Here is a 16,299-nt window from a genome sequence, read left to right on the forward strand (position 1 = left end):
TGCCTTAAAAAAACATCAGCACATTCACACTGGTGCTAAACCATTTGTCTGTGATCAGTGTGGCAAGACTTTTGCTCACGTGGATAGTTTAAAAACTCATGGCCTCATCCACACTGGTGCTAAACCATTTATCTGTGATCAGTGTGGAAACGCTTTTGCTCGTAAGGAGAGTTTAAAAAGTCATCGACTCATCCATGCTGGAATTAAGTCATTTGTCTGTGATCAGTGTGGAATGGCTTTTACTCGTAATAGCAGCTTAAAACAACATCAGCTCACCCACACTGGCATTAAACCATTCAGCTGTGATCAGTGTGGAAAGGCTTTTTCTCATAATGGCAGCTTAAAACAACATCAGCTCATCCACACTGGATTGAAACCATTTTGTTGTGATCAGTGTGGAATGGCTTTTACTCTTAATGGCAGCTTAAAAAAACATCAGCTCACCCACACTGGATTTAAAGCATTTCGCTGTGATCTGTGTGGAAAGTTTTTTACTCAGGATGGCAGCTTAAAAAAACATCAGCTCATCCACACTGGATTTAAAGCATTCAGTTGTGATCAGTGTGGAAAGTGTTTTAATCAGAATGGCAACTTAAAAAAACATCAGCTCACCCACACTAGAGTCAAAGCATTCAGCTGTGATCAGTGTGGAAAGTGTTTTTCTCAGAATGGCACCTTAAAAAGACATCAGCTCATCCACACTGGAGTTAAACCATTCAACTGTGATCAGTGTGGGAATTCTTTTAGTCACAGGAGTTCCTTGAAAGAACATCAGCTCGTCCACAATGGCACTAAACTATTTGTCTGTGGTCAATGTGGAAAGGCTTTTACTTACATGAGGGTTTTAAAAACTCATCAGCTCGTCCACACTGGTGTTAAACCATTTGTCTGTGATCTTTGTGGAAAGGCGTTTCCTGACATTTGGGTTTTAAAAAAACATAAACTCATTCACACTGGTACTAAACCATTTGTCTGTGGTCAGTGTGGAAAGGCTTTCGGTCGCATAGATACTTTAAAACATCATGAACTAATCCACACTGAAGTTAAATAGTTTTTATATCGTCAGTGCTGAAAGGTTTTTACTTGTGTCAATATATTTAAAAAGCATCAGATTATTCATAATGGAATTAAAGCGTTTGTCATCAGTGTAGAAAGTTTTACTCAGATTAGATTCTTAAATTTGCATAAGCTTATCTATGCTGGAGTTAAACACTGTCATTGTGCATAGTGTTGACATTCTTTTGCTAGGTTTTGTCATCTAAAAGAAAAATCCCAATCTCACCAACTATTAAACCGCTGAAATATGAGGAGTATGGAAAGTCTTTTATCCATAACACAAACGTATTAAGGATCAGCAAACCCATACTGTGTGTCCTTTTGGAGACGGTGAGAAGCACAGAGGATCTGAACAAATCTGCTGAATGCTAGGTCAAACTTCGAAAGCTTGAGATCAGGCTTCACAGAATTCAGCTTTAATAATTGCCATCAGAGGCAAGAAAGAATACATGTGTGTAAATGAGAGGGAGACAGGTGTAACAGTGGTCAAAGGACACTTGGCAAAGGATGATGAAGATGGAGCTACCAGGCAGAATGAAAAGGTCTTACGACTTTTACCTTTGCCATAAAAAATGTTTTAGTAGGATGTACATATTGATTGTAACAGTACTTAAATCTGTAAGTATTCTAACATGAATTGCTTGCAGTGAAGGATAGGAGGGTTAACAATTAGAAAAAGTGCTGTAGCTTTATTCTTGCTGTAGTATGTAGTTTCTCCATGTGGTGGAACATGTCCTTTTGTCTGTGAAGGTTCTCAGTCATCCAGGTCATCATAGTCAAAGGAGCTTGCAAAGAAAAGCGTCTGGACTTCTTTAAGTTACTTGAAGACGTTTCACCTCTCATCCGAGAAGCTTCTTCAGTTCTAAGGTCAAATGGTGGAGAGTCCCAGATATAAACCTAGTGGGAGTATCGCCCCACAGAGGGACATCAGGGGGTCCTTTTGGCATCCAGCATGTAAGAAGACTTTCTTTGAATTGTTCATGTTACTTTCTTACATGTTCTAATTTTTAATCAAACTGTTTAATAAAGAGCAGCAGAGTCCTTTCAGAAACTCCTGATTGTTGTTTCATAAATCTAATGGCTCTTTACTAGAAACCTAAATTAAAGTCATTAAGAGGCCACTGATGCAGCAAGGCTTAGAAATCTATGTACACATAATAAAAATTTACTGTTCAGTAAAGATTGAATTGAGGAAAAGGTTGTCATGTTAATATAATGCAAAAAATGTTGACTTTATCTGTTCTGTGCAAACATCTGTGAACTTGCAGACCAAACATTACCATCATGTGATCACAAGGAGAAGCAAAACGTCTGCACAGACTACGTTCTTGGTCAATCTGAAAGGCCTGTTGATGTTTACTTGGCTGTTCATCATGAGATAATTAGTGAAGTAAATGCTGTGCTGTTTCTGTTGTAACTTGCCCATGTGAAATGTGTTTTAAATGGTCTCTGTTGTCCTAAAAATGATGAGTCGGTTTAGCTGCATGAAGAGAAAATAAAACCTGTAATTTTTATGTTGTATTGCAAATATTATTGTATTTCATCAATTTGTGTCATTTTAACTGGGAAGTATGTGTAAAATTAAGTGTATCCTATAAGTATTTAGATATATAAAAGATATGATGTATCTTTCTTATTTTCTGTGAACTTACTTATACATTACTTAAAAGTTATGTCAGTATAGTAATTTCTTTGTTCTCTGTAAGAAAATGACTTTCTATCCCTTTATCTATTCTCACACTGAAAACGCTACATGCAGATGAACATAATCAACATTTGGGTATCCCTTTGTTGTAGTGTACCTACCATTAAGTATTTGTGGATAAATATAATTATATGCAATTTCAAAAAAGAATTGAAATTGCATATAATTACAGTGGAATTATACCATTTATCACAGGACCACACACAACCCCACACGTGCATTTCAAATCCCCTGCAACTGTATTGTCATGTGCCATGTGTGGTAAAACACATTATTGTAGTGTACATTATTTTCACCATTTCTCACCAGTTATATCACAGTGGGTTTTCCAGATCTCGTACCAAATGATATACCAGCCTTTAGAAGACAGTGGTGTCTGACAGTCAAGTCACTGTAGAGCTGTACAAGCTCAGGGGTCCTCTCATGGGCAATGTGCATGACACAAAAGAACAATATCAATTTTGCCAAAATTTGGAAAATCAAAGTACCACATGAAAGAATAAATGCACCTATGAAAGAGCAAGTATCACAGCTCTGGAGTTTTCTTGTTTACCATGCAGACACAACATTTTAATTCCTTTTTCCATTAAACAACATTTGCTTCTGCTCTCCTCAGGTGTGCTGGATTAGATCCATATGCAGTCTTCTGTACTGGATTGTAAAAATTGCTCTTTATGAGTTTATAAACAGGTTATCAAAGAGCGAATTTTTCAAATGGAAAAAACACACAAATGTGGTGGCAAAAAAACGAGGATCAGTTCTTGCCCACTTTTAATAACTTTATTGTGCATACGTTTTATGGAAGGAGCCCCACCTTGAGTATCAAACCATCAGCCAAAGAGCTTGCGACTCTCCTCAAATTGGCTGCAATGTGAACATCCACCTGTCTCTACAGGCTCTTGTTATTCGATGGCTACTTGATAGAAACATATGATAACGAAGGTGTAGAAAGATTCAGAAGATTCAAATTTTCTGTAGATAAAATGAATAGTGCATTTATTATGAGGAAAAAGTTTCAGAAAACCTAAAGCTGCAGTTGCAGTTATGACTTGCAAATGTTAAAATAGATTTTTTTACAATCCCACTACTTCTCACATGCGTGTTCTGGGGAGCTTGCAGGAGTGCTCACAGACATATTCAATCTGTCCTTGGCCCACGCTGTGGTACCGGCCTGCTTCAAATCCACCTCCATCGTCCCGATACCCAAAAACTCCAACCCATCTTACCTCAATGATTACCGCCCAGTAGCACTCACCCCCATCATCACTAAGTGCTTAGAGCGACTGGTCCTAGCACACTTCAAATCCTGTCTCCCCCCCACCCTGGACCCCCACCAATTCGCATACCGCCGGAACAGGAGCACAGAGGATGCAGTCTCCATCGCAATGCACTCTGTCCTCTCACACCTGGACAACAACAACACCTACGCCAGAATGCTGTTTATAGACTTCAGTTCAGCATTCAATACAATCCACCCCTCACAACTCATCAGGAAACTGACAGACCTGGGTATCAGTTCCCTCATCTGCAAATGGTTACTGGACTTCCTGACCAACCGCCCCCAACATGTCCGGCTGGATAACCGCTGCTCATCTACCATCACAATGAACACCGGTGTACCACAAGGCTGTGTGATGAGCCCTTTCCTCTACTCCCTCTTCACCCACGACTGCAGACCTGCTGATGGTTCCAACACCATCATTAAGTTTGCAGATGACACCACGGTGATTGGCCTCATCAGTGACAACGATGAGGCCGCCTACAGGGAGGAGGTGGATCGTCTGGCTGAGTGGTGCGACAGAAACAACCTGCTGCTTAACACCGAGAAGACCAAGGAGCTCATCGTGGACTACAGGAGGAATGCTGACCCACATCCACCCATCCACATTAAGGGGACGGCTGTGGAGCGTGTGAGCAGCTTCAAGTTCCTGGGAGTCCACATCTCCGAGGATCTCACCTGGACGACCAACTGCTCCAAGCTGGTCAAGAAGGCTCACCAGCGCCTCTTCTTCTTGAGGACTCTGAGGAAGAACCACCTGTCCTCAGACATCCTGGTGAACTTCTATCGCTGCACCATCGAGAGCATCCTGACCAACTGTATAACAGTCTGGTACGGGAACTGCTCTGCCTCGGACCGGAAGGCGTTGCAGAGGGTCGTGAAAACTGCCCAGCGCATCGCCGGAGCACCACTTCCTGCCATAAAAGACATCTACAGGAAGCGGTGTCTGAAAAGGGCTGGGAAAATCATCAAAGACCCCAGTCACCCATCACATGGACTCTTCACCCTCCTGCCCTCTGGGAGGCGCCACAGGAGCCTCCGGACTAAGACCACCAGGTACCGGAACAGCTTCTTCCCCACAGCTGTCAGACTCCTGAACTCTGCCTCCTGACATCTGACCCACGTTAAACTCATGGACTGAACATACACACACCCACAATGGACAACTGTACCCTCAAACACAATAATAACATGGACTGAACCACCACTCACAACCACTAGCACTTTATATAGCCTCTGTAGAAACTATCTACACCCTCACTTATCTTAACTGCACTACTGTATAGCTCTGTGTAAATAATCATTCTGTACATTCGATAATCTTTAATCCTACAACTGTTTACAACTTGCATAGTTCCCATTTCTGTATAGCTGTATATCCCAGATTCTGTAAAGTTATTTATTTCATATTCTGTATAGTTTTTCATATTTATATCCTGTTCATATCCTGTACATAGCTTGTACTCACTACAGCCTGTACATACTTATAGTTATAGAATATTCACAACATACTTCATACCGTGTACATTATAACATACCATAATAGACCCATTTCTGTAATATACTCACATATCTATATTATTGCTAATATATATTGTAATATATCTATATCACTAAAGCACTTCTGGATGGATGCAAACTGCATTTCGTTGCCCTGTACCTGTGCATGTGCAATGACAATAAAGTTGAATTCTATTCTATTCTATTCTATTCTATTCTAAGCAAGAGCTCTACCCTTTGAGCTAATCCCCCTTGGGTATATGGTTGGGTTAAAATTTTACCTGGAAAGTACATTTAGGAAATAATTGATGAAGCTATCATTGATAAATTGATGAATGTTAAATCATTTTAAATGTTATGCAGTATCTGGTTTGAAGTGGGTGGGGAGCTGAGTAAAGAAATGAAATCAGTAATTAAACAAAAGGTCAAGGGAATGGTACAGGGAAATGAGACTTTTGTTTTCAATAAGAATAAGTATCAGTAGAACATGTTTTATTGTTCTGTTCCAGTTGGTGGCGGTAATACACCAGAAACGTTAGTTGCCAACCCCCATCAAACAAGAAAAAAAAGAAGTAGTGCGCATGTACAGAGCAGAAACTAGGCTTAAGAAAGAAAGAAAGAGTATAACCACAGTCATCATACTTATTGTATCCCATGGGCTCCTTTATGTTTTTTTTTTTTTTCAAGCCGGCTTAAGGCAAAGGTAGTGTGGCTGTGCCGAGCTTCCTTACTGCTATCTAGCGATGACCATACAAATCTTTCTGAAGCATTGAAGCTTGTGTTAAAAAATAGTTCATCACTACAAACGTTTCAACCAATGACTGTAGAAAACATGGACGACGTGGCAGCACCTCCTCCCACTGTGCAAAAATGAAGCCAAAAATCAATGCCAAAAAGCATTTAACGATAGTTACGGTCAGAGTATCTGTTAAGATGTTAAGAATAAGTATCTCTTAAAATGGTTGCAATAATGAAATATTCAATATAAGGTAGACAAAAAACGAAAAATAAAAAGATAGTTACGGCTCAGGACTCCCCGATCCTTACTGCGCATGTGCAAAGTCGGACCGTACAAATCAGGGGCCTGTCTCAATATGCATACTTCTGCGTACTTGCATTCTCGTGTACTCATGATATGTCATCAGTTGGAGACCAAATACTGTTCAAATTCAAAGTAGCCGAGAACATGAAAAATTCCCAGATGGGTTTTCGCTCTGCCTATTTTATCGAGCACGCATCAGTGTTGACTTGTGTGGACTTGGTACACTTAAATATCCCAGAATGCATTTCATCCAAAACCCAAACGCGGTAATTGCGGAGGAGCGCGGCTAAAAACTTTTAAATATTATTCTTTCTAGGTCTTTTTCAGTGCGTTAGTTGTGTTTTATTTGTTGGTGAGTAAATCGGTATGGCTGAGATTAAAGTTATTAGATTAATTTAGATTAAATAAAACTTTATTAATCCCTCGGGAGGATTCCTCTGGGTTCTCACACAGCTGAATAAACTGCTGTGTGAAAACAGCAGTTTATTCGACCATCTACGGCAGCGTCCGGTTATATTTTAGACAGCGAGGAGCAGACGGCAGGTGACGTAATTCTGAAGGCTAGACCGTCCAATTTCACAGTCGCTCATTTCCGGTCTACCCAGCTTTCGGAGGACTCGGCCCACTTAGACCACAAAGGCCGGGTCCTCAGGTGGACGCAGCCTCTGAATTTGGACACCGCCTGTTTCCGGCCGGACAATAATAACGCTGACATTTAACTTATTTTATCCGATAAATAAACACTGTAAGATTCAAGTTTTTTGTATATATATGTACATGTATACCCCCCCCCCCCCCCAAAGCCCCTTTGAATGTCTCCCTAATTCTGAGGTCTCAAGGTTGGCAAGTAGGTGCTAGGCTTGGTCCACATCAGTCTAAAATTGTATGTAACCATAAATAATGTGATGCCATGTCCACCAGGAGAGACTGGACAGTATAGATGTAAAACCAATATGCCAGCAGTTCATTTCAGCTAATGAGAGGAGAAGGCATGTGTTTGTTGTGTGGGCATGTAGTCCATATCTGTTGCTGTAACAGTAGTTCATGTTTAGAATAAAACATCCCAGCTCACTGATTTGATAGAGGGCAGTAGTGCCTAAAATGTTGCATAATTTGGCTGAGAGATCTTTTACTTTGTGGTAATCTTAGACGAGTAGTTTTAAGGACAAAAACCACCAGGTCAGTCAGTGTTCCCTTAGTGCTAATGTGTCAGAGATGTTGGTGTAACTGAAGTAATGTTGTTAAGTACTTAAAGTCCTATTCTTTTATTGTCATGACTGTATTTGAAGCCATTTTTATTTTTGTATGATACCTGATTTATATGAATATGGCTGAAGTAAACTAAAGTCTAAAATACTTAGTCATTTGTTTAATAGTAATTTAACATTATATAATTCACATATAAAACTATGAATTGTAATTTTAAATGGTTTAAAAGCATGTAGAATAGCATATATAGGCAAGTATATTTCTCCTTTTATCAAGAAGCAAAAACAAAAGGGAAAAAATAAGAAACGGGGCAGGGTTCAGTGGTTGAATCATCTGTCCCCACCAACACCACAACCAAATCTACACCCTTGCTCCGACGTTTTTGGCAACGTCTGTTACCCACTAGCTCCATAGTAGACCGGGAGGTTGAGGATCACTAGAGCCCGGCCAGAACAGCGGACTCCCGTCACATCGTTTTCAACCCCACCCCCTCCCACCTGCGGTCTTTCGCTACTCAGGTTAAACATGATATATAAGTCTCTTAGTTAACTTTGAAATGTTAATGTTTGGTTTATTTCAGTGTTTTATTTGTTCGTGAAAAAATCGGTTTGGCTGAGATCTTGTCACGGACCCAGCTCTGGAGGACTCAGGGGTCCGTGAGCAGGATGGACCATTATTAGTATTATTAGTATTATTGGTATTATTGGTATTATTAGTATTGTCATTGTTGTTATTTGGGGATGTGTGTCTTTCTGCACTGTGCTGTGTTCTGTGTTCCACTCATTATATGTAGAGGCAGGGTGTGGGTGTGTACATGTGTGGCTGGAGGATGGAGAACAGCCACATGCGGACCTGATGGGTGTGGCCCGGCAGGGAGACTGGCCACACCTGAAGTTCCTGCCTGGTGATCAGGGCTCGTCGGGGGAGCTACTTAGGAGAGTGTTGGAGCTCCCACCGGTGTGGGTTCATTCTGTCACGGTCTTGTAGGCAGACTGTGGGGGATATGGGGAATGAGGACCCAAAACGCAGACTCTGCGATGCAACCAGTGCTCTTTATTTACAGTGAGAAGCTGTAAACACAATAACTCCCCATTGTTCCCTTGAATCCCGTGTGTGTGCTTCCCTCTAACGTCTGTGCTCGTGCTCCCCGCTGTTGTGTTTCCGCATACCCCGTGTGTGCTGCCTTTCTGGACCACTCTTCCTCCTGCAGGAAAACCATAGAAGCAGCCGTCAACACTAACTCTGGCGGGCATACACGAACAGCACTGACATATGCTGACACACACTAACTTGGTAGGATAACTCAACGAACCCGCGCCGGTGGGAGCTCCAACACTCTCCTAAGTAGCTCCCCCGACGAGCCCTGATCACCAACAGGTGTAAATGGTCTGTATTTGTATAGCGCTTTACTTGGTGACTTCACCAATAATACCAATAATACTAATAATACTAATAATGGTCCATCCTGCTCACGGACCCCCGAGTCCTCCAGAGCCGGGTCCGTGACAGATCTATTTCAATCCAGGAGAAAAAAAATTTCACCGGGAACAAAAACAGCATGAGATTCTGAAGGCTGCTTCAAAATGCCAAACTACAAGTTTGTAGTTCGACGTACAAATGACCTTCATCGGGTTTATTTAATTGTGTCAGAGAAAATCAGCTGTGCTCTTCATGCAGCTGAGTACATCAAGTGTTTAAAACAGAAGCTGTGCAGGGGATCAGCAGCTCTCTGAAACACCAAACTGACGTCCTGTTAATGCAGATATACAGTGACACAGTTACATGGGTGACTTTTTGTCTTTAACTATATCACTAAAACAGCTGCAGCTTTCACTGACAGCACATTTGGTACTTTAACCTTTGTATTGTTTTCATCAATTTGCAGTTAACATGTGAACATATTGGACGATCTGTCTGCTATCACTGGTTGGTGCTGACGTCTGAATCTGAGGACAGCTCCTGTAATTATAAAGAGAACAGAATCCTGTCTCAGAGTGACGCTGAAAAACTAGTTCACACATTTATTACTTCTAGCCTAGACTACTGTAATTCATTATTATCAGGATGTCCTAAAAACTCCCTGAAAAGCCTTCAGTTAATCCAAAATGCTGCAGCAAGAGTACTGACAGGGACTAGAGAGAGAGAGCATTTTTCTCCTGTATTGGCTTCCCTTCATTGGCTTCCTGTTAAATCCGGAATTGAATTCGAAATTCTGTTCCTCACATACAAGGTCTTAAATAATCAGGCCCCATCTTATCTTAATGACCTTGTAGTACCATATGACCCAATTAGAGCACTTTGCTCTCGCACTGCAGGCCTACTTGTTGTTTCTAGATTATTTAAAAGTAGAATGGGAGGCAGAGCCTTCAGTTTTCAGGCCCCTCTTCTTTGGAACCAGCTTCCAGTTTGGATTCAGGAGACAGACACTATCTCTACTTTTAAGAAAACTTTTTAGGCTTAAAACTTTCCTTTTTGCTAAAGCGTATAGTTAGGGCTGGACCAGGTGACCCTGAATCCTCCCTTAGTTATGCTGCAATAGACATAGGCTGCCGGGGGATTCCCATGATGCATTGAATTTTTGCTTTCCAGTCACCTTTCTTACTCACTATGTGTTAATAGACCTCTCTGCATTTAATCATGTCTGTTATTATTCTCTGTCTCTCTTCCACAGCATGTCTTTATCCTGTATTCCTTCTCTCACCCCAACCGGTCGCAGCAGATGGCCCCGCCCCTCTCTGAGCCTGGTTCTGGCGGAGGTTTCTTCCTGTCAAAAGGAAGTTTTTCCTTCCCACTGACGCCAAAGTACTTGCTCATAGGGGTCATATGATTGTTGGGTTTTTCTCTGTATATATTATTGTATGATCTACTGTACAATATAGGGCTTTGGAGTTGACGTCACGCCGTAATGCATTGTGGGAGCGCGGCACCATTTTCGGGGTCTACAAATCAAAACAAACACACTGTGTTGGAACGATGATTACAAGATGCTTAAAAGCAGCTCAAAAGAGAATGAACTGTATACAGACCGATTTCGTTCAGAGGCGAAACAGCGGTACTTGCAGAAAATAGCGTGCATTGGAAATGTGGACCCGTATGAAATACGGCCGTGGAGTAGAAACCCTGAAGACCTACCGCTATTGACATAGCCTGACATATTTTCGTACCTTGTCTGTGGAGTCAACGCGTACAAGTCGTCATTCAAACAAAGGTAAGTCAGCTTGAGTACTGTGAGTGAAATGCGTTTGATTTCCCTGCAAACATTCAGATTAGTGCAGCATAAATTCATTCATGAGGGGGAAATTACAGTGAGAACATGTGGAGGCTGTTAGGTGGATAACATAGCGAGTTCAGTGCATTGATGTGACATTCTCCTGAAGGATTGTTATTCTTTATGGTTAAAGAAATTGCAATAATTTACTCATATTTATTATAAATAATTCTAATTATACATCTTGCTTCCATATTTGTATCTTGTGTCACTAAAAATACATTTTATTTTAGTTTTATACATTGATTAATGACCTGCAGAATCTCCTTATCATATTAAGTGATTCATAATTGTCACTTTATGCTTTCTCCATCTCTAAAGTGATGACATGCCTGCATTACATACTTTAGGTTCATTTTCTGCTGGCAGGTTTCTGACAGAGAACAGACAGATTTAGAATATAACATGCAGCGCTCTATAGATGGACACATAAAAAAATGAAAAATTACATGTATGTGCTAACTTTCTAAACACTTTGTTACATTTATGATAAAGTAGATAAAACACATTTATGTCGGCCTTGGCTCATGGTTCTTGTCTTTAAATGAACTTTGTCTGTGTGTGTTTCAGGTCCTGCACTCAAAGACTGAATGAACCAGCATTGCAGCCCTGGGTCACTGTGAGCAAGGAAGGTTGAAGCCGCCCACTGCACCTGTATGGCTGGAGTCGCAGAGACCTGCAGCCATGTCGCTGCTCTTCTGTTTAATGTAGAAGCAACAGTGTTGATCCGTGGCACAAGGACTGATACAGATAATAATAATAATAATAATAATAATAATAATGGATACTTTATTGATCCCCATGGGGAAATTACTTGTTTTTCTCTGCATTTGACCCATTCACTCAGTGAAGCAGTGGGCAGCCCACTAAGCAGGCGCCCGGGGAGCAGTGTGTAGGGACGGTACCTTGCTCAGGGGTACCTCAGGGTAGCCGTTAAGTGGATTCGAACCGCCGACCTTCCGATCATGGGGCGACCATAGATGGGGCGACCATAGATGAATAGATGAACCTGCATACTGGGTTTTGCTGTGTAATGTGACCAAGATACAGTCAGAGGTTGGCCATAAGATAGACTTCTCCTCTTCAGCTGCCCAAAAAAAGGCTCTTGATCAAAACATAAACAGACCATCTGTAGTGACAGGTAAAAGGAGTCGTCCTCAAAAAAGAAAAATCCCACCTGCTGCTGTGGAGGAGTTGTCACTGCTATAATGCTTAATGTTTTATCCAGGGGACTAGATTTATGCCTGTAGTGCACTGCCATGTAAATAATTTGCATTTACTGAATATGTACTGACTGAGTCCCACTGTTCAAAAGTTGAATAAAGAAACAAACTAATTTTTGCCTTTTTTTTTTAAATTAAAACCACTTAATAGAACATCACATCAGTTACAGTGTATAATCCATGTCATTTATAGTTTACAAATGACAAAATGTTTACACAAAATCATGACAGTGTTTACATGATATCACCCACTACTAACATTACTTTATTTACTGTATCTTTTGAAAAAATACTGCTATTTATACAGCACAAAACTTAAGAATATTTAACAGGAGCAGGTTTCATTTTCCCTGGTTTTACTACCACACTGTTCACCAAACGCAGCAAACCTTCACCATCTTATCCAGAAGGGTCACATCTTCACCCTGACATGGAAGAAGTAATCTGATTGGCATGGTGGTATGTTTGAAGCAGGTCCCTTGTGTAGTGCTGGAACTCAGTCATGATGTGTTTCATCCATTTCATAGGCTGGTTTGCTGCAATAATGCCAAATAATTAGCAACTCTATAAATAAAAGGTAGTTCTGCAAAATCACTCAGTAGGATGTTTGTTCTAATTTGCTATGAGCTCAGAGCGCATCGAAAATAAAACTAATAGGCTATAAAGAGTGATATGAACATATTTGGAACTTACCGGAATGAAAATGTCTGGAGCACCAACAGATATTTGGAGATGGAAGAGAACTGATATCAGCTCGTCTCACAGCTCCTATCCAGGCTAGACGCCTTCGTTTGGTAACATCGATACACGAGCTGCTCATGTTGCTTCCGGGTTGGGAAAGAATGAAAAGATAAACCCTTTTCAAGCTTATTCTCTTGCCAGTCGTGCGATCGAACATTGCAGCGGAGCACACAGCAAGAACGAACCATGGCTGTTGTGTGTGCCTTCGCTCCTTTTTCGCTTGTGCTTTGTTTAGACCCCCAAAATGGTGGATCGGGCCAAAATCCTTTCCACGCCCATGCTGTGCCCTTAAACAGGGGAAATAGTGAGGAGAGGTGAAAGAACGGCACAGACACTCGTCTGTATTGAGTTTCAGAAGCAATACAACTAAAACAATGTTCTTATGGATGCACTCAGTCTCAGGACAACTGTATCCAAACTAAGTCACTATTGTTCGCGGCATTAGCTGATGAGAATACTTTAGATAACATTAACTGTAGCATTAGACAAAAACATCTTTTTAACTCGCACATGTTAGCTGACACAGTCACTAACTTTCCACAGCAATGAAATAATACTTTAAGTACTGCATGTCTTTCAGTAGTTAACTTATACAGATAGTAACAGAAAAATCTTCACACAATATGGCGGAGTAATAGCGAAAACTAGCATACACAGCAACAGAGATTAACTGGAACTTCTCAGCAAAATAGTCCGCAATTCACATCTTCCGCTACAATGAACAATGATAACAATGTAATAATCAACAGTAACACACATTTATACAGATTTGTACATGACAGTTACCTTAAACAGGGGAAATAGTGAGGAGAGGTGAAAGAACGGCGCAGCACGCAGCTCTCACTCTCACTCGTCTGTATTGAGTGAAGGAGGAAGCGCGCGAACCCACCTACTGGAGCCCTGAGGCATTAACAATGGATCGACGCACAATCAACCCAGGCAAAACTTTCACTACTTATCTCCCTCTATATTCCCACTGCATATTCTATTCGAAAACAGTCAAAGCAACAAATAAAACATTAATAAGGGCATGACATGAAATGTAAGGAACAGAGATGTACAACTTCAAAACGAATCAAATTTATGATCCACCACACCCACCCCCGTGACATCACGCTCCAAAGCCCTGTAAATCGCCTTGAGCCGACTGTTGTTGTGATTTGGCGCTATATGTAAGGACAAGAAAGACATTGTGGACAAAACAGGACACCCCCCATAATCTTTAGTTACAATATTATAGTTAGTTAAATGGTCTGATTGTTCAAATCTGTATTTTCTTTGATTGTGGTAAAATAATGTGTGCCCCAGTCTCCAAAAATGACATAGTGCAGGAAGCGTAGTTATTCCTCCGTTACACCACAAGAGGGAGTATCCCCTAAAATGAGCAGCTCTAGCGGGAGTAAATAAGCCCAGCCACTACCCATAAGGCAGTGCGCCTATAAGAGTTGTGTGAGACTGCAAAAGTGTGTAACGTTGTGCTATGTCCATGTATATATTTGCAGATGCAGTAAAGGCGAACTCACAAAGCCACACTGGTTTCAATTCATTTTAATCCAAATGTGCAACATATATAAATAAAATTGAATTGAATAGAAATTGAATTGAATCATCACAAACTGAAATATAAATTTTATTTTTCAAATCTAAAATAAAACTGATACTTCTCTCTCTCACCCACCCAGGATCTGAAGTTCCCTTACATTTTTTCCAGTTCTACAGTTTGATTGTTAGTTACTAATTAATGAGGAGTTACTGAAGTACAAGCTTCTTTTTTTTAATTTGGTTTTGCTGTCTTTACAGATGTGGCAAGAGACTGAAAACTTGCTGTTGTTTGAAGATATTTCATAACCAGCTCTGCACAGAAGCTGAAGCAGAGAGCAGCCTGTTGCTTTTACAGTATAATACTTGTAATAAAAGTACAGTAACGGTAATTAGTGACCGAGCAGGAGCTAAGGAGCTTGGAAAGAAAAGTGTCTGGACTTCTTTAAGTTGCCTGAAGACGTTTCACCTGTCATCCGAGAAGCTTCCTCAGTTCTAGGGTCAAATGGTTTAGAGTCCCAGATTTAAGCCCTGTGGGAGTAACCCACCGAGAGAGTAAAGTAAAGTAAAAAAAGTAAAGTGTGCGTGTTAGTCCCCATAGGGAAATAGTTCCTCTGCATTTAACCCATTCACTCAGTGAAGCAGTGGGCAGCCACCAGTGCAGCGCTCGGGGAGCGGTGTGTAGGGACGGTACCTTGCTCAGGGGTACCTCAGGGTAGCCGTTCAGTGGAGTTGAACCCCCGACCTTCCGATCATGGGCCCACCACTCTACCTACTGAGCTATCCAATGGACCCCCTAATGATCCTCTACCTAATCACATGAGCCAAGGATGAAAGTTTCAGCCACCATCTCCAGTGCCAAAGCCCTCCATCGAACCTCACCATACAAGAATAGAAGGCCATCGCTTCCCTCAGCAAAGACCACAACATCATCATATTACCAGATGACAAAGGAAGGTGCACCGTGGTTCTAAACACAACGGATTACCACACAAAGATCACTTCTCTCTTCAGTGATATCAATACCTACGAAGCCTTAAAGCGAGACCCCACAGGCAGCTACAAAAACAAAGTTATCACCTGCCTTCAAGAACTTGAAAAGGACAAAATCATTGACCGCCCCAAATATCATCGCCTATATCCCGGGGATGCCAAACCCTGCATGTACGGATTTCCTAAGATCCACAAAGAAGGGGTGCCACTCAGACCCATTGTAAGCAGCATAAACTCAGCCACTTACATTTTGAAACACCTTGCTACCATCCTAGCACCTCTTGTGGGGAATACCCCCACATCACATCAAGAACCCCTTCGACTTCACCGACAAGGTCCAGAAACTTACCATGGATCCAGATGAAATCAGAGAAGACAGCTCTGTGGAAGACCAAACCAACTTCATCCACAATCAGATTTGCACACGGTTAGACCTCTGCCTTACCACCTGGGTCAAAACCCAAACACAAGAACTGGAATCCTTCACTGCGCACATTAACCCTTTAAAACCCTCTGGAGCGGGCACGCTCTGTTTTGCGCAACTATTTTTAAATCCCCGTAGAACTGGAACCACGTAAGATAATTTTTTTGCATGTGAAACCGGAGGAGTTGTTCTTACATATTATGCCAGTCCAAAGTCACAGTTTCCTTCCACATAAAGCTTTGCAAAAACTGCGAGGAAAGCACTTGCAGCAACAAAAATATAATATTCTAGAAACACATCAGCTGTTCATAAAACTTCCT

The 16,299-nt window shown here is 41.2% G+C and overlaps 1 long non-coding RNA gene across 1 annotated transcript; it reads right to left on the reverse strand.

The window, feature by feature from the left end:
• Window positions 1-8,848: 8,848 nt before the first annotated feature.
• On the reverse strand, window positions 8,849-13,806 carry LOC308408609. Its single transcript, XR_013973815.1, has 3 exons — window positions 12,976-13,806; window positions 10,493-12,818; window positions 8,849-9,750 (listed from the first exon to the last, which is right to left on the reverse strand). It is a non-coding gene; the product is annotated as an uncharacterized lncRNA (long non-coding RNA).
• Window positions 13,807-16,299: the final 2,493 nt, after the last annotated feature.

Source organism: Rhamphochromis sp. 'chilingali', assembly GCF_963969265.1.
Source record: "Rhamphochromis sp. 'chilingali' genome assembly, chromosome: 1".
NCBI classification, from domain to species: Eukaryota; Metazoa; Chordata; class Actinopteri; order Cichliformes; family Cichlidae; genus Rhamphochromis; species Rhamphochromis sp. 'chilingali'.